The following is an 18,795-nucleotide window of genomic DNA, read 5'->3' as shown; positions in this document are numbered from 1 at the left end:
ACTACCCTCAAAACTTAGTGGCCGAAAACGATGATTTTCTAGCTTTAGAATTGTGTGGATCAGCAATAGGGGCTGGGCTCAGAGGGGTTCCGAGAGTTCTGTTGGGCTTGGCTGGACCAGGTGTGCACCTGCAGTCAGAGGGCAGTGAATGGCCTCCCTCGTGTCCGGCAGTTGGCTGTTGGCCAGATCCTTGGTGCTCCTCCATGAGACCCCTCATCCTCCAGCAGCTAACTTGGCTCATTCCCATGGTGGCCGCAGGGTTTGGGGGCAGTAAGTGCTATTCAAGTGTCTATTTGCATCGTGCTTACCGTTTTCCCATTGGCCAAAGCAGGTCACATGGCCAAGGCAAAAGTCTCTATGAAGGGACAAGGATACAGGAACACTGACCAAACCGGGGACATGACCGCAACAATCTGCCACGTAGATGATGTTCAGGGTTTTTCCCACTATGGCATAACCGCCCGATTTTAATTCAGTTCAGCAAACATAACCTGTGCAGCTGCTCTGTGTTGGCATGTGGGGGGTTGTGATTTTGTTAAGTTCACATTTGATGAGGGGAGCCCCGGGTGAAAGACCGCGGGGAAGTGAAGTAGAGAAGTTTATTACTCACAGGGCCTGGACGACAGACACAGCTCACCTCGAGGGCCACGCGGGGCAGTCAAGGCGTGGTGCCAGCCCAGCGCGAGCAGCAGGACCAGGGGAATCTACCTTCCTTAGGATCCACAGGTGGAGTGGTTCTGGGGTTCCCAGGCTAAGGCCAGATTGGTCAATTCAAACCAAAAAGGGGGGTTTTGATAAGCTCCGCAGGGGTCTTACCTAAGGGGTGCACGAGGGGCAGGAGCTGGGAGGCAGGAAAGACTGCCACCAGGAGTCTCGAGGACATCCTCTCAGGAGCTTACCTCTGACTCTGCGACTAAGCGTCCCGTCAAGGCCCTGCAGGCCGCTTAGCCACACAAGATGAATACACGGCAGCCACACTGTGGAGGGTTTAGGAAACTCTCAACGGGAGACGCAGTTCCGCTAGCACTCGAGTTGCTACAGGTCTCCTAGGGAGAAGTCCCGGCTTTGCGGATGGCCGCAGTTTAGGACAGGGCACCAGTGCCAGATGGCAGCGATGGGCAGATTTCCGAGAAGAGGCCGTGGAATTGGGAGAAAGCTGGGCCTAGAGAGACCCACACAGACTTGTCTCTTGAAGGTGTCAGTGGAAGCCGAGAGAAATAAGAAACCGAGGGCAGAACTGGAGATGAGAGACAGAAGAAGGACTGGGACAGGAGACGCCCTCCAGGGAGGAGGAGGCCCAGGGGACGCAGCTCAGAAGGTGGGGAGGGAAGACGTGCACGGAGGGCGGTCGCCACTGTCAGAGCTGGAGGAGACAGAGGAGAGATGGGCTGCCCGAGGCACCTTCCAGAGTGCAGTGCCCCGGAGTTTGGGCCAGGGGTCAGCCTGGCGTGGGGAAAAGTGGAGGTGAGGAGCTGGGTGTTGAAGGCTTTGAGGTCAGTGGGGGATGTCCTGGAGAAGGAAGGGTGGGGAGGGCGGGGGCTGTGAGCTCTAAGAGGGGAGGCTGGAGCGCAGGCCGCGCAGAGGGATCCTGAGAAGCACCGGGGAGCAGGGGGCCACAGGCCCTCCTCTCGCACCCGGGGAAGTAAAGCAGTGGGGTGCTGGGGCCAGCTTGTGCCTCCTCACTAAATTTTCAGGAATTCTATGAGCTGGTGCTAAATGCAGCCATTGCCAAAACTTAAATTATATAAACTTACAATTAAATAAATTTTATTAAAAACAAAGGTAGTAAATACTCAAACCGCTTCCTTCCTAATATTTTTACTACATTTACTGTTGTCTCTGTCCCGGAGGTTATTTACATCTGATACTTCTGCACGGGGTAAACATGATAGGATGATGGCTACATGCATCTCCTCCTGACTCTGTGTTCAGTGACTTCATTTTGGTAGCCTGAAATTGGCCGTGGTGGGAATATTTGCACCACAGAAACTGGCACACTCTACAAACCAGGGCTTGTGCGCACCCAGAGAGCTGATTGTTGAACATTTGCCGGCACACCACTGGCAGAAGGAGCGTGCAAGGAGGTGCAGCCTGAAGCAGAATGTTACGTGGACTGTGGGGGACAAGCTGGGAGGAGCAGAGCCATGTGTACCCCCTAGAATGGCAAGCCCAAAAGCCACCATGTGCGGTGGACAGATGGTGGCTGCTCCGGAAGCCTCTGACCACATCTGTTTCTACATACGCTCACGTCTCTGGGGTTGGCCCCATGTGCCAGCATCGTTTCACTCCGGGCCTCCTCCTCACGGGAGCCAGCCTGAAGCCTTTCTCCCTGGGTTATGTGATAACTGAGGATTACGTCTGGTTACCTGGGTGTCCCTTTGACACTTTGCCACTTGGTGCACTGCTGTTGTTCACAATTCCACTCTCTGTCTGTGCCGCCCAGAAACACACCCATCCCACATGCTTAAGGGCATGGCGCGGCTCCTTTCTGCCAGTCACCTGTGGCGGGTCACTGCTCCCGGGAGCGAGGAGAGTTCGCTCACTATCCTCCTAGGACTCGTGCCTGAAAGGGATCTTAGTGTGGGATGCCCTCCTCACACTAGCAGGTCCCTGGGCAGCGCCCCGGCCAGGCTTGAACTCGGGCAGCAGCATCTTGGAGGGAGAAGCCAGGCGGAGGGTTCCAGTGTCTTGCAGGAGCAGAGGGCCAGGGCCTGGGTTTCCTGAGGGCCCTGGGTTTACTGGTGGCAGGCAGGGCCTAGAGCCCGGATAATGTGCCTTGGCCAAAGGCAAGAAGGGTGAGGACAGAAGTAGCTGGGGCGTGAAGTAGAGACACTAACACCATTCACAGGCCACAGGCTAGTCTTCAAGGGCCCCACCTGGGGAGCAATGTGATTAAAGGGCTTGCAGGGCCTCGAGGGAGCCCCCCTAGCCCTGGGGCTTGTGGTTTGATTACTAGGCTGTTGGGGGGAATCCCAGGCAGAGCCGGCGGCTTTGGGAACCTCCTACTGGGCCATCTGCGGGGGGAGCTGGTTTCTGTGCCCAGAGCACCACACACAGGGCACAGGTGGCTCAGGGCAGAGGGGCCAGAGGCTGGGGGAGTGGGTTCAGGCTCAGGGGATAGTGGGGAGCAGACACTGCGCAGGGAACCAGCATCATCTCAGAGACCCCCAGCTGTGACCAGGACCCTCCCTGTGCCAAGGGCATGGAGCAGTGGGTAAGTGGACAAACACACAAATCAGGCGAAAGAGGAGAGAAGGATTTCTGAACTCTTGTGGGAACCCCCAGAGGAACTCATGGTAATAGCGAGTGAGGTGGGGACCTGGCTCTCACTGGAGCACCTGAGAACCCCAAGGAGACCAACTCCCCCATCACAGGAAAGGAGGCCAGGCAGGCTGGGCCCGACCTCCTCTGAGCAGCCGAGTGAGACTGCGGCCCAGGCAACTGGAAGCTTGTTGTTCTGGTGGCTGTGAAGAGGGGGAAGTAAGGCAGGAGTGGCATTTTCAACACAATGACTTCAAGGAGAATCAACTATGAAGAAAAGTGCAGAGTGGCTGCTGGGCAGGGAGGGCTGCGACCCAGAGGCTGACGCAGAGGCAAGATGGAGGCGGCATCCCACAACGCCTGGAGATGGGCTCTAGGGCATCACGGGGCTCCGCCAGCCCCATCTGTGGGGCTGTCTGACTGTGCCTGGGACTCCATGGCAATCAGAAATTGGGGTGCTGCCATGGGATCCCTGAGTTGACCTCCCTCCAAGTGGGAGGCATTTCTCCCCTCTCCCCTCCCTCCATCTCGCCATGTGGTCCAAACAGGAGCTCCCCCTCTCTCCTTTGACCCTGTCCTGCAGGGTGAGAGGTGGACTTAAGCCACGCCCATCAGAGCTGGGAGCCCCTTCCCTCTCGATGGCGAAGCTGAAATGCTAGCTGCCACTTCCCCACCTGCAGGAGGAGAGAATGAGGCAAAGGATCATGGGACAGAGTCCCTGGTTGCAGTTGTCCCCAGGAACACCCTGACCTTTTCTGCTGATCCTGGCCGGCAAACCCCTGCCTTTCTCTTTTTCTTTTTTAAATGATTCTTCAAGTTGGGTGTCTCTTACTAAAAACCTAAAGATTTGAAACTGCAGCAGTCGCCCTCATCACTTAGACTTGGTGTTGCTCTCTGGGTGTTACATGCCACAACCTCCTTCAAAACCCACCTTACATTAGTGGCTGGGAAAAGTGTCTGTAACCCCAGTTCTGACATTTTTCAGCATGCAATCACCCCACCCACCCACACACATCCTCCTTACCCTGGCCAGCTGGAAGTGTGCCCATCTGCACAACACCAGCGGCTCTGCCCGTCGGCCTCTGGTCCTTACAGGGAACTGTCATTTAGCTGGGTCCCTTCTGATCCTTTAGCAGCCAACACCTCTCTCAAGAAGTCCCAGACGACAACATTCTTCATTCTTATGAGAACAACTTTCCACCTTCATTGTTATTTCACAATGCTGAGGGTCCCTTCTGTGACCTTTGTAAATGCAAGACTAGGAAATAACAACAGAGGTGACCAGGAGGCCGGGAGGCTGAGGAGTCAGCAAAGAGGGTAAAGGTGGGACTGACAGAGATGCTGCAGTGCTGAGCTCAAGGTCTGCTAGGGGACTGGACTCCCTCCACAGCCTCGGTCGTGGGGGTCAGTGCTCCTGCAAGGATCCTAAGGTCGCTACCAGGCAGGAGGAGCAGCAGGCCAAACAAACAGGATCCAAAAGTTCAAGGTCATAGTTGTGGTGAGATACAACTTTTCAGAAACTCAGTCTAGCCTGGGGATGAAATATACCACTATCTTTTTCCTTCCCTGGGGTGCGGTTAATAAAAAGTTTACTGCTGGAATGTAAGGCTCGCAGACTGCTGCCTAGGGTGGGGAGAGGGAGGCCCTGAAATGCCTTGACTGCCATTTGTGCCCCACCTGGAATGCCTCTGGGCTTGTCCCCTCTGTGCCCTGGAGCAGGCCCCTCAGCACTGGGCACCGGGCCAGCTCTCCCACCCTCACTTACACCCTGGTTGGTCTGCTTCTGCTGTCACAGTATCAAATCCTTTTCTTGGGTTTTCTTTTCTTTGTTGCTTCTCCAACATCTACAGTCCATGGCTGCCGCACACCTGCAATGACCCTCCTGTGTTAAGGAAAGATCCTGGGTCCTACTCTCCAGAATCGGGGGTTCCCTGTGTAGGAAAGGAAAATGTTTCCCTTCCTCCCTTCTAGATCCTTTGCCTGGTCTAATAATTAAATTGACATCAAACCTTAACAGGAGCAAAACAAATTTACTTTCATACATACAGGAGCCCATAAAATACGAAACTTAAAGAAGCGATCAAAGCAGGCAGTTTTTATACCTCTTAGGCAAAGAAACAATAAAGAAGTTTGGGCTTGCGATAGTAAATTAATGAGGAAGTAGCAAATTTTGTTTATACGACGTTCTCAGGGCCGAATTCACTATCTCTGGTGACAAGGATCCTTCTGCCCTCCTAGTACAGGGACAGCAGCTCTCACAGGGAGATTTATTTCCTGCTTTCATGGGGACAAAGGGAAGACAGAGTGTCCTTCTTGCACCGGCTGTTGCTTAAATAACTTTAATTCCACATAATCAATATGCCAAAGTGGCATATTTTGGGGTGGCCTATTCTGCTCCCCTGCAGTCCCGCCTTTGAAACTTCAAGCCGTTTCATAATCCAGACGCTGAGCTGGTAGATTGCTTCATTATTTCATTGAATTAGTCTCTCTGTCTTGAAAGTAGGTCAGTTTAGTTGAACAGCTGTGTCTCATTTCAGGCGGTGGGGCTGCAGGTGGGCTCCCAAAGATAAGCCTATATGTGCGAGTGTCTGCATCATGTACGTAATAAGAGACATTGCTATGGAAACAGAAGAAAAACAATAGTTAATGATCGGAGCAGACTATAAGCTCAGTCTCTGAGTTCTGAAGGCAGCCAGTCAAGAAGATTTCTAGATGGCGGGCTCAAAGCATCTTCAGATGGAGCGAGAGCAGGCAATGATAGACTAATTTTCCTGGCTTGCAATTTGAGTGTGTCTGGTGATCTTTCGGAGCAGTCAGACAGCAACAGGCATAAAGATTATCCACATAGGAGCTGTTGTTGTGATTTCTCTGAAGTTTATATCAAGTTGTCCGGCTTTGGCTTGTGTGCCTTTAGGAAAAGGGCAGTCTTGGTCCTCAGTGGTCCTGGTCAGAATGGTGGAAGACAAATGGAAAACATTAGTTTGGAGAGTTGTAGCCACATGTTGGAGGAAACTAGAAGAAATTAGAATCCAGTCTGGTTTACAGGTAGAAAATAAAACCTAAAAGACAATGAACAGGACTAGAATCTGATATCCATAAGGATGTATTATAGATTTTTGTTGAAACATATTTTTTCTGTCTACAGTTACTCATATTTTCATCAGAGATAATGAAAGTAAGACAAATTTGTTTGCAAAGTAAATCATCTCAATAAAGTTGGCCCAATTATTTACATAAGTGCAGCAAGAATGCTGGGACTTTTCCTAAGGAATCTCAGATTGAACTCTTATTTTATTTATTTATTTTTTTTGAGAAAGATTAGCCCTGAGCTAATATCTGCTGCCAATTCTCATCTTTTTGCTGAGGAAGACTGGTCCTGAGCTAATATCCATGCCCATCTTCCTCTGCTTTTTATATGTGGGACACCTGCCACCACATGGCTTGACAAGCAGTGTGTAGGTCCACACCTGGGATCCAAATTGGTGAACCCTGGGCCGCCAAAGCAGAGTATGCGAGCTCAACCACTGCACCACTGGGCTGGCCCCTCAAATTGAACTCTTAAAAGCCTCTTGAGGCCAAGAAGCCAAGGCAAGGACTTGCCATCATATTTGCCATCAGAGTTCACCTGCAATACCTCTAAATTTGCGTTAATTCCTTTCTTTGCCAGATCCCAAAAATATTTTGAGCTTCCTGAGCCTGCCAAGAAGTGACCTTCCTTACTCACCTGGCCAGGCTGTATGAAACCCTGTAATCAAGGTACCCAGCCCCTTTTCCAAGGTGCTTTATTGGCTCCATAAACTCAACCTTATTTCCTTGAAGCTATTTGGTCGTATCTGAGTCTGTGCATATCACTCTCAAATTTGGCATTCCAGTCAAAGCCTTGGTAATAAAACCAATGTTTCTCCTTTTTTGAGGAAGATTAGCCCTGAGCTAACATCTGCCACCAATCCTCCTCTTTTTGCTGAGGAAGACTGGCCCTGAGCTAACATCCATGCCCATCTTCCTCTACTTTATATGTGGGACACCTGCCACAGCATGGCTTGATGAGTGGTGTGCAGGTCCACACCCAAAGCAGAACATACATCTTAACCACTGTGCCACCAGGCCTGCCCCCAAACCAATGTTTCCATCTGTGTCCTGTTACAAAAACAGATTCTTAGTGAACTTATGCAAATAACTATATTGCCATAAAATAAGAGTACTCACTCAGAGTTTCTGAATACTGGAAGGATCAGGTAGGGAGAAAAGATAAATGTTTCAGTTCTGCTGACAAAGGTGTAATTTACCCAATTGCTGTAAGTCACAGTTAGCTTAAGAAAAAAGGGAAAGCTTTTCTTAAATCTAAAAGAGCAAAACATTGAAGAACCAGCAAGGTTTCAAACAAAAGAATCATAAAAATTATAATCGTCCTCATCAGTTCATTCAGTTTAATGTAATTAATTCTTGTTGATCTTGATCTTTGATCAAGGAGTTTTATGAATCCAGTTCTTAGAGTTCTGTAAATTCTTACCCAGTTCAGTGGGATGATCTGAAAACTATCAGAAAACTGTATTCTAGAGTACTTTTCAGAAACCTTTCCATGAATCTCTCTGACAATGAAACACTTTTGCAAAAGCATCAGAGTAAAACAATAGCTTCTGTAAATGACAAAAGACTTAAAAATGCCCATGATTAAAGATTTGATGAGGGGCCGGCCCGGTGGCCGAGTGGTTAAGTTCGCACACTCTGCTTTGGCGGCCCAGGGCTTCACTGGGCGTGGACATGGCACCGCTCATCAAGCCATGCTGAGATGGCATCCCACATGGCACAACTAGAAGGAGCCACTACTGAAAATACACAACTACGTACCAGGGGCTTTGGGGAAAAAAAGGAAAAATGAAATCTTAAAAAAAAAATTTGATGAGAGCTCATTACAGTGTTATTGACAAGAAAATTTGGTTGTTTCTGTGACACATTTTAAGATAACTAAAATCACAAGTGATAACATTATATGAGGACATATCCAAATTTTAAGAATTTGGCTTAGTATTACTTCTTTTTTTTGGTGAGGAAGATTGGCCCTGAGCTAACATATATTGCCAGTCTTCTTCTTTTTGCTTGAGGAAGATTGGCCCTGAGCTAACATCTGTGCCAATCTTCCCCTATTTTGTATATAGGTCACCACCATAGCGTGGCTTGACAAGTGGTGTAGGTCCACACCTGGGATCCGACCCCACAAACTTGGGCTACCAATGTGGAGCGGGCCAAACTTAACCACTACACCACTGGGCCTGCCCACAGTATTACTTCTTATTTGACAATCCTTCCCATGTGATTTAACATATCAAATATACCTGTTAGTTAGTTTAACATCTCCCTTCTTATAAAAAGTGAGAACAAATCTTTTGGGAGGTTCCAGGGGCCCTCTGGAAAATCTCAAGCTTAGTTTGAGGTCAAAAAGACCTCATTTAGAAGTTGATTTTGGGAAACTTGTCCAAAAATATCAAAAAGTTTTGGACATGACTAAATAGGATGACGGATCCTTATGAAACTTAATATTTATCTATTTAATCAAAGTGACAATAAAAGATTTTAAAGGCAAATATAGGAGGTTACATAATTGTGAGCAAAACTTAGCTCTTTTAATATGGAAAAGACTCAGTTTTCTTAAGTAATCAAAGACTGATTAAGACAACATGAAGAACAGGAAATTATTTTGGTAAGACAGAAAATCTTTGCTTTCTAAGCGGATTACTTGTAAAGAAAAACCTTTCATAATCTCTTATTATCAAAAGCAGACCAATAGCCCAAGAAAACTTTGTCCTTCTATCAGATGAAAGAAAATTAAGTTTTAGTTTTACACTATTGTAAACTTTAGTTGTACACTATTGGTATTAAAGCTTATTTTTAAGACCCCTGTATTACAGCGCAATTTTAGCCAATTTGATTATACAAGGTAAAATTCTCTGTCTTTCTCTCTTCCTTTCCAACTTTCTGTTTTCATTTAGTTTGTTTTTCATTCCCTTTTTCTCCTTCGGAAACAACCAGTTTTACTTTAGGACAGAATTTGCTTTCTTTTTCTTTCACAAAAACGCATCACCATACCTCGTGCCTCTTCTTAGCCAAAAACACATCCTACTTTCTTCATATACAGAGTTGTTTCCCTTATTATTTCTAGTAGCTTTAATTAAATATATGAGTTAGAATTCTTGACCCTTAGAAACCTTAATTTCTAGTGAAAACTAAGTAAGCAATTTTGAACTGTTACGCCAGAATTCTTGAGATTTAAAAATTTATGAATACATTTCATAACCTCCAGAAGCATATGCTTCCTTACGGTACAAGTTTTCAATGTGGCACAAGACATGTTTGCTAAAAGACCCAAATATCTTTAGTTTCTCTGTAGTAAGAAGCCTAGTGCATAAACCTAAGTTCAATAATTAATGTTTCTATATTTTATCTTATTTAGAAATGACCTAGGTATTCAGTGAATTTCCATAATTTAATTTAACTTCTCAAAACTCTAAGGGCATAAGTTACCAAAGAGATTTGGGGAACTATTTAAGGAGACATATTATAAAATATAATTATTGTTGAAAAGTTCACTTAAAAATTTTTTTATCACACGTACATGTATTTAATTCACTTTTTCTTAACAATCATACTTAGGTTACTCATGAAAATTTCATGAGATGTTAAAGCAGCTAGTCACCAGTTTAAGCTATTTTTCTTGCTGACAAATTTTGTAACAGAGAAAACTGAGTTTATTTGACTTTTAGTAAGCCTAGGTAAAATAAAAGTATTCTACTTAATGCTGATAACTCTAAAGACATCCCTGTATTAATTAAACCAACAAACTTAAACTAACTTCTGTTTACTGAAAATTATCCTGGATCACGTGAACCTGAAAAACATTTGGGTTAGTTTTTATATTTCTGAGAGTATACTTACTTTATATAGCACTTGTTTGTCTTTGAGCCAATTAAATAGAGCTCCTTACAGATTAATTTTGACAATATCATCTGGAAGTGGAAAACTGTCACATGCACAGCCTGCACAGTCAATGGAGGACTGCTTGTACGATGGTGGTTCCATAAGATTATAGCAGAGCCGAAAAATTCCCGTTGACTATGACATCATACCTGTCATGATGTCACAGCGCAACCCATTACTCAGGTGTTTGTGGTGATGCTGGTGTAAACAAACCTGCTCTTCCGGTTGTATAAAAGTCCAGCACACACAATTATGCACAGTACATAATGCTTGATAATGATGATAATGACTATGTTACTGGCTTATGAATTTGCCATACTATACTTTTTATCATTATTTTAGAGTGTACTCTTTCTACTTATAAAAAAAAGTTTATTGTAAAACAGGATGCCATGCAACGCCGGCAGCAGCCTCCCACATCTCATGTTTACCGCGTCTCTTGATTGCATTGTTTTCTCTTGTGCTTGATTTAATCTCGTGTTGTTTTTTTTTCATCATGGCGCCTAAGTTTACAAAATCCACCTTGCCACTAAGAGGCCACATTGAGTGACTGACCCGGAAATGAAATTAAAAGTGATTGAGGGGGCCGGCCCCATGGCCGAGGGGTTGAGTTCATGTGCTCCGCTGCGGCGGCCCAGGGTTTCACTGGTTCAGATCCTGGGCACGGACATGGCACTGCTCGTCAGGCCATGCTGGGGTGGCGTCCCACATGCCACAACTAGAAGGACCCACAACTAAGAATATACAACTAGGTACCGGGGGCTTTGGGGAGAAAAAGGAATAAAATAAAATCTTTAGGAAAAAAAAATGTGATTGAGAACGGTGAAGGTGGAAAAGCAGTGGTGGTTGTTGCTCGCCAGTCAGGCGTGCCCCATTCCACCCTAGCTACGATCTTGAAGAACAAGAACAAAGGGACGGAAGCTGTTAAAGGGTCTGCTTCAGTGAAGGCAACAAGACTAGCAAAAAGTGGAAAAGGGCCTGTGGCAGACGTGGAGAAACTTCTAATGACCGAGACTGAAGACCACACACAGGTGTCCCTCTCAGCACCATGAGGATCACAGCCACAGCAAAAAGTTGGTTTGCGATGTTGAAAGAAAAGGCTGCCCCCGCCTACGATGTTGAGTTTACCGCCAGCTCTGGGTGGTTTATGTGACTCCAGAGTCACTATTCATCACATCATGTGAAAGTGAGGGGTGAGTCTGTGAGCGCTGATGTGGAGGCAGCTGAAGAATTGTTGGAAACTCTAGATAAGCTGATGGTGGAGGAAAATTACTGTCAGAGCAAATATTCAATATGGATGGAACCTCCCTATTCTGGAAATGGATGCCTGAAAGGACTTTCATCCATCAGGAGGCCAAGTCAATGTGGGTTTCAAGGCTTTTGAGGACAGGATAACTGTCTCGCTTGGGGGTAATGTTGCAGGCGACAAATTGACACCCTTTGTGATCTGGCACAGTGAGAACCCCAGGGGCTTCAAGCATAGCAAGAAGCACACAATGCCAGTGTATTAAAGGGGCAATAAGAAGTCATGGATGACTCAGCTCCTCTTCCAAGATGCCCTCCTGAATTGCTATGCCAGCAAAATGGAGAAGTACTATTTGGAGAATAACATACTTTCCAAGATTTTGCTTATTGTTGATAACTCTCCCAGACGTCTTGCTTTTATTGATGATCTTCATCCCAATATCAAAGTAGTGTTTCTCCCTCTAAACACCACTTCTTTGATCCAACCAATGGATCGAGGTGTTATAAAAACTTTTAAGGACTACTACCACCCGAGGAGGACCTTTGCCCAGACTATTGCCACAAATAAGGAAGACACTGATGCAATTCTTGGAGGATTACAAAATCTGTGACTGCATCAAGAATTTTGCTTGGGCTTGGGGTGATGTCACCAAAGAGTGTATGGATGGCATCTGGAAGAAGTCCATGACTTCCAAGGATCTGCCAAGGGTGAGGAGGTTGAAAAAATCAACAAGGCTGAGGCTGAGATGGGAAACAACTTTAACCTAGATGTGAAAGTGGACAACGTTGAGGAACTCCTAGAGGGGGTTCCTGAGGAACTGACTGACGAGGACTTGTTGGAACTGGAAGAGGAACGCACAGCTGAAGAAGAGGCAAGAGAAAAAGAAACGACAAGAGAAGAAAAAGAACCTCCAAGGACATTCACAGTGAAGCGTTTAGCAGAAGCTTCTGCAGACCTCACTGAGCTCCTTACAAAGCTTGAAAACATGGACCCCAACCCCAAAAGGTTTTCGCTAATAGAGAGGAATGTTCATGGTGCATTATCTGCTTATAAGCAACTCTGTGATGAAAAAAAGAAACAACCAAGCAAACCACCATGGACATATTTCTGAAAAGAGTGACACTTCCTCATGAATAGCCTCAGGCAGGTCCTTCAGGAGGTGTTCCAGAAGAAGGCCTTGTCATCATAGGAGATGACAGCTCCATGCGTGTCATTGCTCCTGAAGACCTTCCAGTGGGACGAGATGTGGAGTGGAAGACAGTGATACTGATGATCCTGAGCCTGCGTAGGCCTGGGCTAATGCATGTGTGTGTCTTTGTTTTTAACAAAAAAGTCTAAAAAGTAAAAAAATAAAATTTAAAAATAAAACAAAGCTTACATGGCTCCAGAGAGCTGCTGAAGGAGTCACGGGGCGGGGGTGGCGAAGCTGATAATGCCTTGAGGTTTCCCAGAAGGAAGAAAAGGGGAGCAGACTGCAGCTGCAGGAGGGCATCCTGGGGTGGGGAGGGGGCCAAATTTGGGGTTCAGATGCCTATTGTCTCCTACCATTGGTGAAAAGTGGCATTTCTCTCCTTCTTTCCTCCCTCCCTTCCTCCCTCCTTCTCACTTCTCCTTGCTTCCCTCCTTCTACCTCCTCCTTATTCCTTTCTCCTCCTTTATGAGCCAGCCTGACACCTCCCTTGTGACCTGTTTGCTCATGTCCTTCGCTCCATTTCTTTCCTGAGGTCTTCCTGTTTTTGCTATCTAGGTGATCTCTATGTGTAGTGAAACATCAGCCTTTTCTATCCTGTGGCTGCAAATCTTCCTCTGATTCATGATTTTCTGTCTTTTTTCCCCTCAGCTTTATTGAGGTATAATTGACAATGTAAAATTGTACGATATTTAAAGAGTACCTCGTGGTGATGTGAAATACGTATACATTGTGAAAGGATCCCCCAGTCTAGTTCATTAACACATCCATCACCTCACATATTTATCTTTTTTTTTTTTTGGTAAGAACATTGAAGTTCTACTCTCTTAGCAAATTTCAATTATACAATACAGTATTGTCAATTGTAATCACCATGTTTTGTATTAGATGTTCAGACCTTGTTCATCTTAAAGCTGAAAGTTGTATCTTTTACCAAACACTTCCTGTTTCCCCACCTTCAACTCCTGGCAACCACTTTTCTACTCTTTGTTTCTATCGGTTTAACTTTTTTCTTTTTAAGATCCACATGTGAGTGATGGCCTGCAGCGTTTGTCTTTCTCGCTCTGGTTTATCTCAGTTCGCATAATGCCCTCCAGGTCCATCCATGTTGTTGCAAATGGCAGGACTTCCTTCTTTCTCCTGGTTGAATTATATTTCACTGTGTATATAAACCACATCTTTTTTATCCACTCATCCGTTGACGGACACTTAGGTCATTTCCATATCTTGGCTGTTGTGAATAATGTTGTGATGAAGATGGGAGTACAGATGTCTCTTTGAGATCCTGTCTTCATTTCCTTTGGATATAAACCCAGAAATGGGATTGCTGGATCCTATGGTAGTTCTATTTTTAGTGTTTTATGGAACATCCATACTGTTTTCCATAGCACCTGCACCATTTACATTCCCACTCAGTGTGTACAAAGGCTCGCTTTTCTGCACATCCTCACCAACGCTTATTTCTTGTCTTTTGGATGATAGTCATTCTAACAGGTGTGAGGTGACATCTCCTTGTGGATCTGATTTGCATTTCCCTGATGATTAGTGGTGTTGAGTACCTTTTCATGTACCCATTAGCCATTTGGATGTCTTCTTTGGGAAAATGTCTATTCAGTTCCTCTGCCCATTTTTTAATTGGATTGTTTGTTTTTTTGCTATTGAGTTGTATGTGTTCTTTATATATTTTTGATACTAACCCCTTATCAGATGTATGATTTGCAAATATTTTCTCCCATTCCATAGTTTGCCTTTTCATTTTGTTGATGATTTCTTTTGCTGTGCAGAAACTTTTTAGTTTGATGTAGTCCCATTGGTTTATTTTTGCTTCTGTTGCCTTTCCTTTGGTGTCAAATCCAAAAAGTTGCCAAGACTAATGTCGAGGAACTTGCCTCCTATGTTTTCCTCTGGAAATCTTATGGTCAGGTCGCAATCCATTAAGTCTTTATTCAAGTCTTTAATCCATTTTGAGTTGACGTGGGCTATGGTGTAAGATAGGGGTCAAGTTTCATTCTTGTGCATGTGACTGTCCAGTTTTCCCGACACCATTAATTGAAGAAATTATCCGTTCCCCATTGTATGTTCTTGGTTCCTTTGTCATAAATTAGTTAACCTTATATATATTGGTATATTCTGGGCTCTCTAGTCTGTTCCATTGATCTATATGTCTATTTTATGCCAATACCATATTGTTCTGATTACTATAACTTTGAAATATGGTTTGAAATCAGGAAGTGTAATACCTCCAGCTTTGTTCATCTTTCTCAAGATTGCTTTGGCTTTTTGGGGTCTTTTGTGGTTCCATACAAATTTTAGGGTTGTTTTGTCTATTTCTGTGAAAAATGCCATTAGGATTTTGCTAGTGAACGCTGGGGAGTTCTCCAGTTAAGAACTGTTTGTTTGTTTGCTGTAGTCTGATGGGTCTCATGGACTCAAGCCCTGCAGGCTTTCAGAGCTAGGTGTTTTGGGGGCCCATCTCTTGGGTGGAAGTCTTAAAAGTTAGGGTGCTAGATGTTGGGTCCAAACCCTTAGCTCCTCAGGGAGAAGCTGGGAGTTGGGAGTCCCCTCCTGACCACATGTCGCTGTGCTGGTAGGTATATGGCAAGAGTGCCTCAGTCTCTCCTACTCTTTTCAGTTTGGGTGTTTTCTTGTTCTCCTCATGTGTACTTGTTGCTCATCTAGTTTCTAGATTTCTTTCAGAGGGAACTGCTCCATGTGTAGCTGTAGATTTGGTGTGTCCATCAGAGGAGGTGAGTTCAGGAGCCTCCTATGCCGCCATCTTGGACTGAAACTCCCATGTCTTTTGACCCTGCCAACTCTTACAAGCTTTGACCATGCCAGCATAGAACGTTCTCAGACAAGTCACTTCTCCCTGGCTCTCGGGAGATGGCTCTCTCTCTCTGGTGACCTCGGCCCTACTGGGTGGAAGGGAGGGATCCAGTTTATTGAGGAAGGGGCAGAGCTGGACCACCTGAGCCTTCTGGAAGAACTGCCTCAAATCTTCAAAGGCTCTGAGATCCAAGAGGGCCTGTCCCTCCCTAACCCTTTGCTGTCCCCAAGCCTATGTGGTGGTGGCTGCCCCAATTCTGGGTGACGCATCTCCTACCCACCTGTGAGGGTGGGCGGTTTGGGAAACAGGTGACAGTAACAGCCTCAGTCAGGAGTCTTTGGCAGTGACTGACAAAAATGAAAAATTATTGGCTCCTGTAAACAAATCAGGGGTGGCAGGGCGGCTCTAGTTCTTGGGGCCATATCATCTTCCTAATGCTGCTGTCACAAATTACCATGAAGTTAACGGCTTGAAACAACTCAGATTTGCTCTCTCCCACTTGGGTAGGTCAGGAGTCTAGGTTGGCTCTGCTCAGAACTTTCAAGGGCAAAATCAAGGTGCCAGCCAGCTGCATCCCTCTTGGGAGGCTCTGGAAGAATCTAAGCCCATTCAGACTGTGGGCAGAATGCCGTTCGTTCGAGCTGTAGGACTGAGGTCCCCATGTCCTTACTAGCTGTCAGCTGGGGCCCCCCTTAGCTCCCAGAGGCCTCTCTGTGGTCTCTGAGCTGCAAATGGGTCCCTATATTTCAGAACCAGTAAGGGCATGTCAAATCCTCTCATGCCTGAAATCTCTCTGACTTTTTCTTCTGCTGCATCTCTTCTGTTTCCAGCCAGAGAAGGCCCTCTACTTCTTAGGGCTCTGTGTTTAGATTGGGCCCACCAGACAATCCAGGCTAACCACCCTGTTTGAAGGTCTATAACCTTCATTACATCTGCATCTCTTTTGCAGGTGACCTAACATAGTCATAGATTCTGGGCATTAGGGTGTAGACATCTTTTTTTTTTTCAGTGAGGAAGACTGGCCCTGAGCTAACATCTGTTGCCAGTCTTCCTCCACTTGGTATGTGGGATGCTGCCACAGCATGGCTTGATGAGCAGTGTGTAGGTCCACACCCAGGATCCAAATCCTTGCAGAATTCAACCACAACTCCACCAGGCCGGCCCCACAGGGATGGACATTTTTGAGGGAGGGGCACTATTTTGCTGACCACAGGGCCTCCAGAACTAGGATTCTGGCCCTGTTCAGACTCCTATTTCTCCCGTTTTGTTCTGTGTGTTGTTTTGTTCTCTTCCACTGCAGAATGAGGAGGGCATGACATCTCCCCAATATGTTCTGAGTCACACCCTCAAAAGCCCTGTGATCAGAGAGTACAGGGGTGGGGGTGTCCTCTCCCAGTTCCACTTTTAAACTCCCCAGGGCAGAGTCCTGACTGGTCCAGCGCAGGTCACGGGTCCATCCCACGGATCTTGGACCGGGCACGCTGGGGGGTTGGGTGGGGGTCGGGGATAAGGAATGTCGGTCCAGCTTATCCCAGAGCCCACTCTGAGACTAGAGGGGAGAGGCCTGTTAGCAAAGAAGGGAGGGGTGCTGGGCATCTAGAATGACTTGGTGACCATCATCATATGTGGTCACCCCTCTCGGCCACCTGGTCGAGCTCACTGCAATCCTGAGAGGCCTAGCGCGTTATTAATCCCTCTTTACCGAGACCCAGTCCTCACTCCACCACTCACCAGTGGGCTGACCTCTCACTGGGCCTCAGTTGTTCCCTCGGTAAAATGGGAATAGAATAATAATCCGTGCCTGGCCGGGCTATTGAGGGTTGCTGGGGAAGCAGACCGGAGGGTGTGTGTGAAGAAGAGTCCTTGTAGACGTGAGGGGCCTTTGACCAGACCTGAGAGGGACTTCTGTGGCTCTAGTCCCTCTGTGGCAGCGCCAGGGGCCGACAGCTCTCCGGCAGACACTGGTGGGAGCAGGCCTGCCCAGCATGCACCTGGCCAGGCTCTGGGCCATGAAAAGGCAGCCATTCAGGGCCAGCTTGGACAGGAGCCGGGTGACGAGAGACAGGGAGCCCTGTGCTCTGGAGAGGAAGGAGGCCTCCGCGTGGCCTCCCGGTGGGGCTGAGCTGCCAGGCAGGGGGACAGGCCGGCTCACCGGGGAGGGGGAGGCGCCGGGCAGGAAGACTAAGCTAGTGTTTGAGGCCGAGGGGCTGAAAGGAGGCTGTGTGTGCCCAAGCCAGCCGCCTGGCGGGCGGGGATGTGAGTCACTGGTGGCCTGGGGGGAGGGGGCAGCCCAGCTGTCCAGGGCGAGGGGGCACAATGCCCACCCGTGTGTGAATGCATGTCACTGTCAGTTTGGACGGGTGTGCCGGGGGTGGGGCTGGGGCTCTGCAAATGTGTCTGGGCCGCCCTGGGCTCCCTGGGATGGACACACCCAGCCGTCCTCTGCACACGGCCAAGGCGAGTCTGCCCTGCTCCCTGCCAGGGTCTCCTCTGGGCGGCCAAGCCTGGCAATTCATTCCCTGGACTGTTTAGCCGATGGTGTCGGTGCCTCCCCGCCCCTGGGCTGCCAGGGAAACAGAAAGGCCTGTCCCTGCTCTCCGCGGGGCCCAGTATGGTGGGACAGGTGGATAAGGGACAGACAGACGTGATGCCAGCCGAGGGAGGGAGCACCTTCTCCAAGGGAGGGGACATTTGAAAGATGAGCAGGAGCTGGATGCAGAAGTGGGGAGCACATCTGAGCAGCAGGAAGCCGGGGTCTTGGTGAATGGGGGAAGAAGGCCAGGGAAGCTGGAGCAGGAGCTGGGGCTAGACTCCAGTGGGGTTAAGAGCCTGTGGGCAGTGCCTGGAGGCTCCTGGAGGTAGGGGTGGGCACAGACTTGAGGACCTGGGGACAGATCCAAAGAGGCCGTGCATGGAGGAAACAGGGACCTGCCTGGTCCTGAGCCCGTTCCCAAGGGCCTGCCGAGTGGGGTTTCATGGGTAGCAGATGAGCTGGTTGAGGGAGGCCCCTCCCACCTGGGAAAGGCCATGAGCTTGTGTGCGTGTGTGTGTGTCTCTCTAGGTGTGTCTTTGTGTGTGATGAGTATTTGGGTATGTGCGTCTGTGAGTATATCTAGGTGTGTGTATGTCCATCTCTCTCTGGCAATATGTACCTCTGTGAGTGTATGTGTGTATGTGTGTGTCTGCGTGTATTTCTTACAGGGTGTGCATGTATCTCGTGTGTGTATGAGTGTGTATGAATGAGTGTTACATGTCTCTCTCCAAACGCGCATGCTTCTGTGTGAATGTGTCTGTGTGTGT

At 47.5% G+C, this 18,795-nt stretch overlaps 1 protein-coding gene across 3 annotated transcripts in view; it reads left to right on the top strand.

Annotated features, from left to right (window-relative positions):
- The window catches only part of ARMC9 (armadillo repeat containing 9), a 160,150-nt gene that overhangs the window by 136,525 nt on the left and 4,830 nt on the right, over nt 1–18,795 (top strand). The window lies entirely within an intron of this gene.

Source organism: Equus quagga, chromosome 17, assembly GCF_021613505.1.
Source record: "Equus quagga isolate Etosha38 chromosome 17, UCLA_HA_Equagga_1.0, whole genome shotgun sequence".
NCBI lineage: Eukaryota > Metazoa > Chordata > Mammalia > Perissodactyla > Equidae > Equus > Equus quagga.
Note: the sequence above shows the minus strand (reverse complement) of the source record. Positions and strands in the feature narration are given on the sequence as shown.